Source organism: Jaculus jaculus, chromosome 1 (genome assembly GCF_020740685.1).
Source record: "Jaculus jaculus isolate mJacJac1 chromosome 1, mJacJac1.mat.Y.cur, whole genome shotgun sequence".
NCBI lineage: Eukaryota > Metazoa > Chordata > Mammalia > Rodentia > Dipodidae > Jaculus > Jaculus jaculus.
The window spans coordinates 109,338,985-109,353,636 of record NC_059102.1 but is presented as its reverse complement, the minus strand read 5'-3'; the positions used below and the strand labels follow the sequence as shown (position 1 = coordinate 109,353,636).

The 14,652-nt window shown below is 47.3% G+C and overlaps 1 protein-coding gene across 1 annotated transcript in view; it reads left to right on the top strand.

Annotated features, from left to right (window-relative positions):
- The window catches only part of Gabbr2 (gamma-aminobutyric acid type B receptor subunit 2), a 439,836-nt gene that overhangs the window by 27,594 nt on the left and 397,590 nt on the right, over window positions 1-14,652 (top strand). The gene's annotated exons all lie outside the window — the stretch shown is intronic.

Below are 14,652 nucleotides of genomic sequence, written 5' to 3'. Positions count from 1 at the left end.
ATCTCAGGTGTCTTCAAAGTATTAGTGTTTGAAAAGCCAATGAATAGGACCGTTTCTTATCTGCCTAGTTGTCTAGATCAAGCCTGCAGGTGCCTGGGCTGGCCACTGCACACTGCCATTGGTCACAAGCCTAGGTTGGGAGGTAGGCATGTGGCCAGCCCCTCTTGAGCTGAAAGTACTGCCACAGATGGTGGACTTGAGCAGGGCAGCACATGGAAATAGTGTGACATCCTCTTGGCCACGTGAGAAGATTGTTCCACCATTATCGATGGGCTCCCTCGTTGTTTTACAGGTAGGGGCGGTGGGACATATACGAAGTGAATGGCCACCTCAGGTCTCATTGCCAATCTGGAATTTTTTCCCCTTGCATCACAGGGACAGCTGTGCTCCTGGGTCATTTGGTCACATCTGTACCATAGTATCTGTCCTATCAGAGCACAAACATTTTTTTCTGGACTTATTTGTCCAGATAACTTAGGCCTTTATTTTTATTTTATTCTTTTAATTTCTTAAAAATTATTATTTACTTATTTGCAAGCAGAGAGAGAGAGACAGACAGACAGACAGAGAAATAATATGCATGGGTGTGCCAGGTCCTTCAGCTGCTCCAAATGAACTCCAGATGCATGTGCTACCTTGTGCATCTGATTTTATGTGGGTACTGGGGAATTGAACCTGCATCATTAGGCTTTGCAACAACACCTTAACCAATGAGTCATCTCTCTAGCCCTATTTTTAAAAAATATTTATTTAACTTAGGCCTTTAAAAAATTATTATTTAGTTATTTGAGGGGGGGGAGAATGGGCACACCAGGGCCTTCAGCCACTGCAAACAAGCTCCAGACACATGCACACCCTTGTGCGTCTGGCTTACATGGGTCCTGGAGAATCAAACTGAGGTCCTTTGGATTTGTAGGCAAACACCTTAAACACTAAGCAATCTCTCCAATCACCTAACTTAGGCCTTTTTTAAAAAAATTTTTATTTATTTATTTGAGAGTGACAGATACAGAGAGAAAGACAGATAGAGGGAGAGAGAGAGAATGGGCGCGCCAGGGCTTCCAGCCTCTGCAAATGAACTCCAGACGCATGCGCCCCCTTGTGCATCTGGCTAACGTGGGACCTGGGGAACCGAGCCTCGAACCGGGGTCCTTAGGCTTCACAGGCAAGCGCTTAACTGCTAAGCCATCTCTCCAGCCCACTTAGGCCTTTTTAAGGCAGTGTGTTTGTAAGCTGTTCTGACTATGGCTGAAATAAGGTGAAAATGTGTTTGTTCTTCAGCTAAAAATCTGACTGATTTAGGCTGGTGAGACACCTCTCTTTCACAAGGTCATTCAGGAATTTGAGTTCCTCAGCCCTTTTCCATTCGTGCTGTCAGGCTCGTCCTCATGGGTGTGGTTGTAACATATCTTTGCCACATCTGTGTTGCTGTCCACCAGCAATGGAAGAAGGAGGAAAACGCGTTAAGTGAGGAGCAAGCAGCTGTCTTAATGCTGAAGAGACCCAGAAGCTGTACTTCCCCTCAGCTGCACTGTTTGAAGCTGCTCACCGTCATGCCTAGCTGCAAGGGAGGCGGGCTAGATTTAATCCCTGGCTACACGGCCTAACTCCCACCTTAAATTTAGAGGTGTGCTATATTTGTTTCCCACTACCGCTACCCCAAGTAACTGCGAATTTAGTGGCTTAAAACCTCACACATTTATTATCTTGTAGTTCTGGAGCTTAGAAGTTCAAAATGGTCTAGTAGGGCTCAGGTAAGGATGTTGGAAGGGCTGAATGCTTTGAGAGGTTCAGGAAACCCCTTGCCATTCTCAGCTTCTACAGGTCATCCGTGTTCCATGGCTCATGACCCCCTCCCTTCACATTTAAACCTCCTGGTTCTACCCTGACATCTAGGACTCACATGTATTGGGCATACCTGGATGATCAGGCTACCCCCCTCCCCATGCCAGGAATCAGAACTATCAGTTTGCCAAGTCAGTGGCCATTGAAGGTGGCATAACAACAGGCTTCTGGGATTAGGATAGGGTCTCTTTGGGGACCACTATTCTGTCTCGTCCTGCAGATGGGATGCGATATTATGGATGGAAAAAAGGAGAGGGAGAAAGAATATCAGAGGAACATGTGCATGGAGAGTGTCCTCAGCATGTTCAGGTCAGGGCGAATCAAAGAACAGACACACACAGTGTGACCCTCCTCCATACCACCCTGGAATTCTTTGGTCCAACCAGTTTCTCTGGAAGAGAGCAGCCAGTAGGAGGTCACATATCCTGTACTGATCACTGGATGTATATATTCTAAGTTTGAGGCAAGATATCTGAGGAAGAAGCCATACTAATTACTGTCCAATCCTACTTCCTTCCTGCAGTCCTCCCAGCCATCCCACCTTCGGAAGGATGGGTACTTGAACGTATCTCTTTCCATAGACTGCTAACACTGCACCCTTTATCTGAGTCCACAGATACGGCTTGCTCTTCTGGTCACACAAGCTGAGGGGCTTGGACTTATCTTTGGACACTCCCATGTCTTGCCCCTCCCTCACGTGGGCAGTGCCCTCCATATCTACAGCATCCAGCTGTTCACTCCCAGTCCTGCTCCGTAGCTTCTTTGCTTAGTGCAACTGGCACACCTACCTTAGCTTTGTCACCGCCTTCCTCCAGTGGAAGGCAGCGACCCCCTTGCCAGCCCCTGTAGCCTCTCTCACCGGTGATGCTCCTGCTTTGGGTAGCGACCATCGCCCTCCTGCTGTGCTTGCTAAGACATCTCTACTCCGTTTCCAGTTCCTTGCAGGAGAAAGCCTGTCAGCCTCCTTGAGTGAGTTTGACCTCATGTGGGAACCAGGGAGAGCCCTGCTGTCCTTAGTCAGAGCCTCTAGGTCTTATCCTTTGTCTTGAACCATCCAGGAGGCCTTCACAAGACACATCCCCGCCAATCCTCAGCGTCCTCAGCAGGAAGGGAGAACCCAGTCAGATGAACTACAGTTCTGTGATTTGGGGATTCCTTTCTGACCTGGTGTCCCAAGACTCCTCTATATCTGAAGCTGGGGAGAAAGTGAAAGCAGGGGTGCAGAATCAAGGCCGTTTCCGTCACTGACCTCTGTGTCACTGAGGCTGGCTCACACTCGTAGTCCCCTGTCTGGTCTCAACCCAGGGGCTCAGGGTCCCCAGCTCCTTGGTGAGCTTGTGGTGGTTTGAATCAGATGTCCCCTGTAAACCCGTGTGTTCTGAATGCTTGGTCCCTACCTGGTGACAGTTTTGGAGGTGGAGCCTTGCTGGAGGAGGTGTGTTGTTGCGAGTGGGCTTAGAGGTGTTATAACCAGCTTCCCCTTGCTAGAGCTCAGCTCACTCCATTGCTGTTGTTTTCCACCTGCTGTGGCAGAGGTAGGTCCAGCCTCTGCTCATGCCATGCTTTCCCGGATATCATGACACATCCCCTTGAGACTGTTAGCCAAAATAAACTTCCCTTCCACTTTTGGTCAGTGTTTTGTCCCAACAATGGTAGGTAACTACCACAGAGCTCTTGTTCACAATGGCGCTGCCTCCACCTCTGACCTTGCTTACTCAGGGCTGGCACCGCCAGCATCTACTGGGGGAAGGTGTGGAAGTTTGACCATTTTCCACTGTGATGCCATCTTGCAGCCTCTCTTCTTATCTCACTGTCATAGCTCTCCCATGTGTAGGTGGTTCTTATCTCCCACCTGTCACAACCAGTGAGTCCTGTCCTCCAGGCAGGTCACATACAAGGTACGTAGTACGTCTGCTAGACTGGACCCAGCTGCAAGGACCTTCTATCAAGCTATTTCCATTGCTCCTTTGTGCTCACCCGTCACTCATGTAGGCAGCAGCCTCAGGGCCCTCAGTCCAGTGGACATTAACACGGAGAAGCGTCCTACATGCCCACAAATGTTCATGTGATTCGTTTCATGATCAGGTGTTCTGCCCCCTTGGAGGAATGATTCCTGGCTACATGAATAGGTTCAACCAACCTGTAACAAGAGGCAGCTTGAAACTGGGAATGTGATGGAGGCATTTTCCATGCGTTCTGCAGCAACCCACTGGGCTTCCTCTGGGTTCCAGGTATCACCCTGGGGAGAGCTGCTGGGGGATGTTCTATAAAACCTCCTTCTGTCTCCCTAGAGGATGACAGTGAAGGAAATAACCCAACAGTCTGAGACATTGTGCTGCAGGTCTGGAGGAACTAGTGGCTCCCTTGTTAAGCAAAGTTTATACACCTTTGCTCCCTCCCTGGAAGATTGATGCAGGCTGTGAGAATGAGGTGTACAGTGACTGATGGCCCCCAAGCAAGGCTTTGTCCTTAAAAAACCCATTACCATTCATCTCCTCCTCAACAGGCTTCCCATGACCTTCGTAGATAGCAGCTGACGGCAGTCAGACAAGGGCTTGCTGGCTGCCTGGTGCTCCTAACAAGTGATACTGGCGATTCTATGAGGTTTTCTATGTTCGCTTTGCCTTACTCGGGATCTGCAGAGCATGAGTTGTATTTAGGTGTTTATTGTGGAACTAGTTGATTTCTGCATGTGAGTGCCAAGTGTTTTCTTTTGAAAGACTGGCCACTTTGCATTTCCACTTACAATATTTTCATTCCTAGTTTTTTAAAATATATTTTTATTTTTACTTATTTATTTGAGAGTGAGAGAAAGGGAGAGAGAGAGAGAATATTAAATTAGTGGACACACCAGGGCCTTCAGCTACTGCAAATGAACTCCAGACGCTTGCATCACCATGTGCATTTGGTTTACATGGGTCCTGGGGAATCGAACATGGATCCCATGGCTTTATAAAAACATGAGCACCTTAACTGCTAAGCCATCTCTCCAGCCCTCATTCCTAGTTTTTTAAACTTTCAAAGTCTTTTTACATCTATATTTATTATATCAGGAAATATAACAAGAAAATACTTATAGGCCATAAGATCCCTCTCTTTGAGGATTGGGCAGATGGCTCAGCAAGTGAAAGGTGCTTGCTTGCAAAGCCTGCCAGCCCAGGTTCAATTCTCCAGTACCCACGTAAAGCCACGTAAAAGATGCACAAAGTGGCACAAACATCTGGAGTTTGCAGTGGCAAGAGACCCTACTGAACTCATTCTGTCTCTGCTCACAATAAGCAAATAAATAAATAAATAAATAAATAGAAACGTTGCAAAAGATGTCTCTCCCTTCATCTGTTCCTCTCAGAGGTAAGCACGGTTTGTGTCCTGTCCTTCAAGAGATGGGACTTTTACTTAGTTTCAGTGATGCTTCCGGACCTGCAGCTCCAAGCTCATTAGTTGTCCTCCACAATCATGTTGGACTCTTACCACCGCCCTGCTACTTGAGCATGAGAAGAGCTGTGTGTGCTTGCTGTCTCTTTGGCTTGGTTTCTTTATTGTCTCTGTGCCTACTGGCACTTTCTGCTGCTGTACATAAACCTCCTGCTCACTGCGTGCCCCATGTCTTTCTGATTCCAAGATGCATGTCCTCCCTAGGCACGGTCATGCTTCTGAGGCCAGGATGTATCTGGCTAGTGGTGAAAGACACACGGGAAATCACCCTCCCCCTTGTGGATGGGGTTTTGCCTGTTTTCTAACTCGGTTGCAATGGTCATTGATTTTATGGGAGACTTCACACTACTTGGCTTTTCATATACGTTTGGACTCCTAAATTATTGTTTATGGCGTATTTTGAAAGATTGCACTGGGATGAAGCAATAATATGATGGTGAATGGACTAGACTGCCTGTCATGTGTTTGGCGAAACAATTAAAGGCAATAGAAATTTCCAGGTCTCTTACCAGATCATAGAACACACAGAATTAAAGGAAGTGTATGTCACTAACTTTTGTGTCATGAAAGGATATCAAGTTCTATTAACAGCTTCAGATTAGGGCTGGAGAGATGGCTTAGAGGTTAAGGCGCTTGTCCATGAAGTCTAGGGACCCATGTTGTTTGATCTCTGTCCAGATGCCATGTAGCCAGATGCACAAAGGTGACATAAGCACAAGGTCACACATGCATGCCAGGTGGCACAACTGTTTGGAGTTCAGTTTCAGCAGCTGAGGCCCTGGTGTGCTAATTCTTTCTCTCTCTCTCAAAAACAAAAACAAAACAAAACAAAACAAAAAAAAAACTTCAGACTGATCTTTAACAAAACTGTTTAGTTTCTTTACATGCATAGTTAAAGAAAAATGAACCTGTGAATAGCCAAATAGGAAATTCAGGTGAAAGCCCCTTTCCTCATAATGCCATTATGATCATTTATTTTATTTAAAATTTTTTATTTATTGGAGAGAGAGAAAGAGATCAGTAGGTAGGGAGAGAGAGAGAGAGAGAGAGAGAGAATGCACACACCAGGGGCTTCAGCTGCTGCGAATGCACTTGGATACATGAGCCACTTTGTGCATTTGACTTATGTGGGTCCTGGGGAAGTGAACCTGGGTTCTTCGGCTTTGCAGGCAAGCATCTTAACCGCTAAGCCATCTCTCCAGCCCCATTATCATCATTTTAAAATGTGCAATTCGGTAGTATGGAATACATTCATAACTGCACAACCACTGCTACCACCCATCCCAGAACTTGCTTCTTCTTGCCAAACTGAAACCGTATCATCATTAAATAATAATTCCCTCCTCCCTCTCCTGCCAACTCCTAAAACATTCTATTTCTGTCTCTATGATTTTGACTTTGAGGAAAAAAAAATAGGTACCCCCATATAAGTGAGGCTTATTTCACTTTGCAGAATGCTCTGAAGTTTCATCCAGACTGTAAATGTCAGAATTTTCCTCCACTTTAAGGCCAAATAATACTCCCTTGTGTGCGCTCTATCATTCGTTTGTCAGTGGGTAGATACTTGGGTTGCTTCCACATTTTAGCTGCTGTGAATAATTCTGCTATGAGCATGGATGGACAAACGCTTCTTTGAGACCCTGCTTTCAGTCCTCTAAAGGTGGGATTGCTGGATGGGAAGGTAACTCTCTTTAATTTCCTGAGGACTCGCAGTACTGTTTCCCGTGTATACAGGGCTCTGCTTTCTTCACATCCTCACCAGCTCTGTAATTTTCTGTGGGTTTGTTTTTTTGTTCATGAATAACTTTCCTAATAGGTGTGAGGTGACAACAGTCTTCTTTTTGAGGTGATGGCAGTGTTTACAGTTGACCATGAAGCCCATTTTGTGGCGTATGTGATACATGAAGGTCACATAGATGTGTGACAAAGTGTTGAATGGTGGGTACCCTGTTTTTCAAAAACATCTTTGGAGGGCTGGAGAGATGGCGTAGCAGTTAAGCGCTTGCCTGTGAAGCCTAAGGACCCCGGTTCGAGGCTCGGTTCCCCAGGTCCCACGTTAGCCAGATGCACAAGGGGGCGCACGCGTCTGGAGTTCGTTTGCAGAGGCTGGAAGCCCTGGTGCGCCCATTCTCTCTCTCTCCCTCTACCTGTCTTTCTCTGTGTGTCTGTCGCTCTCAAATAAATAAATAAACAATTTAAAACAAAAAACAAAAAACATCTTTGGAGACTGAGGTCTTGCTTTGTAACCCAGGCTGTCCTCAAACTCCCAATCCTCCTGCCTCAGCCTCCCTAGTGCTGGGCTTATAGTTGTATGTCTAGTATATCTTTTATTTTTAAAACTTCCAGCTAAGGGTGAAGAGGTCAAGTAACTTATCCAAGTAGTCAGTGCTACTGCTGTAGCCATGAAGAATTCCTCCATTTATGCAGCTTTGGTATTGCTTGTTTTTGCAGTCAGGATAGAACACAGCTCCTCCTGCATGCCAGGAACTGCTCTGCCACTGAGCTGTACATCTTAAGGCAACCTAAAGTCGAGTTATCAACTTCTGGCGTAATAAAAAAAAATCTTCGGGGCTGGAGAGATGGCTTAGCGGTTAAGCACTTGCCTGTGAAGCCTAAGGACCCCGGTTCGAGGCTCGATTCCCCAGGACCCACGTTAGCCAGATGCACAAGGGGGCGCACGCGTCTGGAGTTCGCTTGCAGTGGCTGGAGGCCCTAGCGTGCCCATTCTCTCTCTCTTTCTCTCTATCTCTCTCTCTGCCTCTCTCTCCCTCTGTCACTCTCAAATAAATAAATAAAAATAAACAAAAAAATTTAAAAAAGAAATCTTTACAATTAGGTGACACCCCCTTGGTAAAACTCTAAAATCATGGTGCAGACACTTCATGACTGTACTTTTTTTTTTTTTTTTTTTTTTACCAACAATGAAAGTGTACCGGTTGCTGTCTCACTCCAACTTTTTGTAGCAACTGCCTTCTTATTGCAGGAACAGAACACCCAATTCAGAAATAGCATTTTTTTTTTCAAAAAATTATTTATTTATTTATTTACTTATTTGAGAGAGGGAGGGAGAGAGAGAGGCTATGAGAGGGGGGATGGGCATGCCAGGGTCTCTTGCCACTACAAATGAACTCCAGATGCATGTACCTCTTTGCGCATCTGGCTTTATGTAGGTACCGGGGAACTGAAGCCAGACCAGCAAGCTTTGTGAGCAAGTTCTTTGAACCACAGAGTAATCTTCCCAGCCCAAATGTAGTTTATGGAAGGAAGAGGTTTATTTCTGGCTTACAGTTTTGATGGGGAGCCTCATCATGCCAGGGAAAGCATGGCAAGGGTATAGCCAGGCACGGTGTGTGCCAGATGGGGATTAAGTATGAGGCCTAATCACAAGCACATGAGGCTGTGGGGGACACTGCACATCCAAACCAATGTAGGTGACTTCCTTAGGGTAATGGGAGCCACTGGGGTTTGGATGCATCTTTCTTCTGACCCATGCTTGGGTCCACTCTGAATGAGTACATTGTGTGGTCCCTGAGCTACATCTGAATTTACAAAGACAAAAGCCTTCAATGGTCTCCTGCTGCTCTTAAGAAACAGTCCCAGATTTTTCAGTTGGCCCTTAGGGTCTTGCCTGTGGGGTCGTGGCCTTTCTTTTCAGCCCTCCCCAGCTGAAGACTGGCCACACCTGGCTGGCCTGCTGCTCTTTTCCCTAGAGCACCTCTGTCTAGCCTTGCCCTGCCTCTTGTCCCACTCACATCACCTTGGGGATACTGTTCCTGGCTGCTTGGGTAGGTTCGGGGTTGACAGGCGCCTGAGGACAGAGCGCGGGCTCCCAGCGCAGCACAGCGCAGCACTCCCGTCCCCTCCTGCTGGCTGTCCTTGGGTCCCAACAATAGTGCTCCATGTGTATTTGTGGAGTGATGATTCAATAATATCTTACATATTAAGATTTATAGCATTAATATTCTGCCTTCTTCCTAAAATGATTCAAGGCAGCTTAAAATGAAACACAATAATAGCTCATAAGATGACTTACAAAGGATATTAATTAAAACAGTGTGCTCAATAACCAAACAAGAGACAGACTTATCAGTGGAAAAGAATAGAAACTCCAGAAGCATGCCCAAGTAAATACAATAATTTAAAATGTGATAAATGCGGCATGTGAAGTAATTGAGAAAAACCAAGTTATTCAGCAGAGGGTGTTGAGGTTGACTGGCTACTCACACTATAAGAGTTACAATGTTAAAAACAACCCAATTCAAAGTGAGAGAAAGGATTTAAATAGGCATTTCTCCTGAGAAGATCAAAAAAAGTGACCAGAAAAGATGCTGTCTGTCAGTCATCCTTCGGGAAATGCAGGTCACAACCTAGGGAGGCGCCATGCCACACCCACTGACAGCTCTAAACAAGTCACCAAAGCAAACAGAAAGTGGCAGTCATTTTTTTCTTTTCACAATTTTTATTAACATTTTCCATGATTATAAAAAATACCCCATGGTGATACCCTCCCTCCCTCCCCCCACTTTCCCCTTTGAAATTCCATTCTCCATCATATTACCTGCCCATCTCAATCATTCTACTTACATATCTACAATACCAACCTATTGAGTACCCTCCTCCCTTCCTTTCTCTTCCCTTTATATCTCCTTTTTAACTTACTGGCCTCTGCTACTAAGTATTTTCCTTATCACACAGAAGCCCAATCATCTGTAGCTAGGATCCACATATGAGGGAGAACATGTGGCGCTTGGCTTTCTGGGCCTGGGTTACCTCACTTAGTATAATCCTTTCCAGATCCATCCATTTTTCTGCAAAGTTCATAACTTCATTTTTCTTTATCACTGAGTAGAACTCCATTGTATAAATGTGAGTGGCAGACATTTCTGAGGGCGTGGAGAAACTGGAACACTGCACTGTGGCAAGTAATGTGGCTCCAAAAAGTCTGTGTGGTGGTGGGGGGGGGGGCTGGAGAGATGGCTTAGTGGTTGAGGCACTTTCCTGCAAAGCCAAAGGACTCAAGTTCTATTCCCCAGGACCCACGTGAGCCAGATGTATAGGGTGGCACATGCATCTGGAATTTGTTTGAAGTGGCTGGAGGCCCTGGCATGCCCATTTTCTTTCCTCCCCACTCTTTCAAATAAAGAATAACAGCATAAAAGTAAATAAAAAATACCCCAAACCAAAATACATAAGGATTTCCCATGAAGGCTGGGGAGACGGCACCCTGGATAAAGCCCTTGCTTGTAAGCTTGAGCACCTGAGCTCAATCCCTAGTACTCAGGTAAAATGTTGGTGTGGTCATGCCCGTAATCTCAGTGCTGGCTGGGGAGGTGGCACAGAAGGGTCCACAGGACTTGCTAGCCAGATAGTCTAGGAAAATGAGTGGGTACAGCCAGAGACTCTATCTCAGAAACATCAGATGGCTGGGTATGGTGGCACACACCTTTAATCTTAGCACTTGGGAGGCAGAGGTAGGAGGATCACTCTGAGTTTGTGGTCAGCCTGGCACTACATAGTACATTCTAGGTTGGCCTGGGCTAGAGTGAGACCCTACCTTGAAAACAACAACGGAAACCCCATACGATGGAGAATGACTGGGGAGGATACCCAATGTAGGCCTCTGGCAACCACACACATGTGTGCACAAATGTGAACCCACATGCATGCTCACCACACTCACATACACGTGCAAAACACAGTTACTGTGATGTCAAGCAGTTCCATTTCTGGATATGTGTCCAGAAGAAATAAAAGCAAAAACATAAACAACGTTAATAACAACACTGTTCACAATAGCCTAAAGGTGGGAATAACACCAGTGTCCATCAATGGAGGAATGGACACACACACACACACACACACACACACACACCCACACACACACACCCCGAGGAGTATTACTGAGTCTTTCAAAGGAAGGACATTCTGATAACATGCTACAACACAAGTGAACTCTCAATGATTTTAATGATCTGAGGTAACTGGAGTCGCCTGAATCATAGACATGGAAGTTAGGAGAACGGTTGGTGCTGGGGGCTGGGGAGGATGAGAGAAAGAAGAAGTGAGTGAGGATGGGATTCCATTTGGGGAAGATGAAGAGGTCATGAGATGGATGGTGGTGATGGTTGCATAAATTGTGAGTGACCATAATGTCTCTGGATTCCTTGGCTACTATCTTGGAACACGGGACCTCACGACCATTAGCTGGTAACATGTTATGTGAGTCTTCGTCATGACAAACAGGAAATTTGAAGCTGTGTATGGTAGAACACATCTATAATCCCAGTACTCGGTAGGCTGAGGCAGGAGAATCTAGAGTTCAAGGGTAATCTGGGTATATAATGAGAAACTATCTCAAAAAACAAACAATGTAAGTAAACGAACTGTTGCGGTTTGAGAGTGAAAAATTTCCCCCATGGCCCCATGTGTGTGACTCTTGGTCCTCAGCTGTTGGGGAAGGTTGTGGCACCTTGCTGGAGGTGGCGGGCCACCACGTGTGGCTTGAGGATGTCGCCCAGCTCCACTTCTTGTTCTTCCTCTGCGTCCTGTCTGTGGCTGAAGTGTGACCAGCTGGTCCATTACTCCTGCAGCCGTGCCTTCCCCACCATGGCGGGCTGCATCCCTGGCGGCGAGAGCCCCTTCCTTTCTTCAGCTGCTTCCTCTCAGGTAGTTCTCACGCCAGTGACAAAGTAACTGATGGGATAACTATTCAGATTCCTATCCCAGCGACATCATACACATAACAGTTAGTATATCAGCGTCTGCTTCCCAGCTTATCATTTTACAGCAGAGTGATTTTCAGATAGAAGATTGTGGTGTGAAGAAGCCATCAGTGGTGACTATGACACAGTCATGGGATGCTGTCATAGTGTGACCCTCAGGGACAGCAAGCACAAAAGCTAGCATTGGTAAGTTGGAATGAAACATACCCATGACCTCGCAGTGCTTGACTCTACCTACACAAGATCATCATAATAGGAGGAAAAGATGATGACATCAAAATAAAAAAGAGACTGATTGAGAGGGGAAGGGTATGATGGAGAATGGAGTTTCAAAGGGTAAAGGGGGGACGGGAGGGAATTACTATGGGATATTGTCAATAATTATGAAAGTTATCAATTAAAAAAAATTTAAAAGAAAAAAAAATGTCTGAAGATGCAAACTACGGTTCTATTAAGCAAGGTTCCAAGGAAGAAGGCAGTGAGATGGAGACCCACGCACACAGGGCTTATGGGGAAGGCTTGGGAGAGCCCAGCATTAGTGAGTGAGGTCAGAGGAGGGGCATCGTCATTTCACACTGCAGCAACGCCCAGGGATAGCCTTGAGCTGGGGGAGCTCTTTAGGACTGTATCAACTTGGGCGATGGGGCTGGGCTTCTATATCCCTGTACCAACCAGCCGGTCACTATGGGGTACCCTTTGGTATGAAGCAGTTCCTTGAGGCAAAGGGAAAGTTCCAGAAAGGGAACCAGTTGTGAACCATCAGTGGCTGGTGATCAGATGGAGCCTGCAACATCCGTGGTAGTTTTAAACAAGTCCAGGGTAAATATGTACAACACAGGTGTCTTGGACAGGTTTCTTGGGAAATAATCGAAGCAGAGAGAGATGTGCAAGCAGGAGGCTACGTGGCCAAGGTGTTTTCTGGAACAACACCTGTAAGGGAGAGAGATCGGGTGGGTGGAGCAGGCCACGTGCTTGAACCGCCACAGCAGGACACTAGATGCCTTTGTGGACGTCACAGAGGGCTCTGTGGCCGGGACAGCCTTTCACACGTGGGGATGTGGTGCACGCAGCGATGGTTTGCTTAGGTTCCTCCTCTAGATTCACTGGCTGCCGTCCTGGGACATGGGATCCCACCCTGCATGTGCTTACCACTGAGCTGTCCCCTCTCCTGTATCTGCAAAAGGCCATTCTGTGTCTACCTCGGGCTGTGACAGGACCGGTCAGTTCTGTGGCCCCTTGGCCCCTGCTCTACCTCCCTGAGTTGATAGCACAAAGGGTCCTGAGCCCATAAGCAAGTATTCTGAAGCCCCCAGATGGTTGGCTGGCTGGTTAAGGGCCTGTGACAGGGCAGGTCAACCCAAACCCAGAACATGAGTCAGTTATTGTCAAGGTAGGTCATCTGTCTTCGGAGCTCGAAGGCGTCCCATGGGATCAACGAACCTCCTGGAGACTGGCTGGAGTCCCGTGTGGCTCAGTGCTGGGTGGGGCTTGGCTCTGGCCTGGGTTGCCGGCGGGGCGGATGCTCAGCTACGGGAGAACGGCTCCAGCAGCCCCAGGGAGTGGGAGGCCCTGCGCTGCCTCCGCCAGGGCTCACGGGCACATCAAGTGCTACATTCGGAACGTTGCGTCGTTCTCCACCGCAGATGGCATGGCCTCGCTCCAGAACCCTGGGGTCTGTGTTATGGTTCTCCCTAGTTGGGCTTGACACAGTCTCCATGCTGTGGGTCTCTCCCACCGGCTCCTGGTCATGCTCTGGGCCTGCCGGGTCACGTGGCTGAGGAATCAGCACCGCTCGGGCTACGGTCTAGACCTGCCGCAGACCCTCCCTGCCCAGGGTCCGTAAGCAGCTGGTGACATTCCACGTCAGCACGCTGGTCGCTGAGCTCTCCCTAGTGTGGAAAGTGCTGCTTTGGGAACGCCAAGAAGCTGTCAGGGCCGGGAGGCACAAGATGCATAATGAGTGCTTTGCTTTGGAGAGGCCTTCTTGGCCTGTCTCATTGGTTCCCCAAACAGTTCACTTCTGTGGTAGGCCCATAAATCTTTGGGGGTCCTGTCTAGTTCTCTCTGAAGAGCATGTGCCTTGCCAGGTGTACTCGCCCCATCTTGTTCAGCTGGTCCCACCAACATAATGTTCATGAGGTAGTAAAACAATATGATGTCTGTGCGATGCCCAAGCTGTCAGGTCTCTTCAGACTGTCACGGAGGGAAGGTAGGAGAATCAACACAGTCTCAGGTGAGGACCACACACGCGTGATACCCTGCACTGCACCTGGCTGCAGATAGCTTTCAACACTTCTTCTCCTGCCAGGGAAGAGAATGGATTTCCCTGCTTGGTGGCCACATACCAAGTATCTAAGGTCTTTAATCCAATCTAGCAAGGATGTCGCACTGCCATAGCCTGGTGATGGGGCTGTTGTTTGGTTGAGTTTATAGCAACTGACTGCCACCTATCAGTCTGTAATGATTGCAGGAGAAAGACTGGGGACTTAAATGGGAATACCAGAGAGATATCTCAGTTGGTAAAGTGCTTGCCATGTAAGCATGAGGACCTGCATTATTTGCCCAGAATCCACAGTAAGAGAAGCTAGGCATAGTGGCACACACATGTGATTCCAGTGCCTGGGAGGCAGATCTCTGGGGCTCTCTGGCT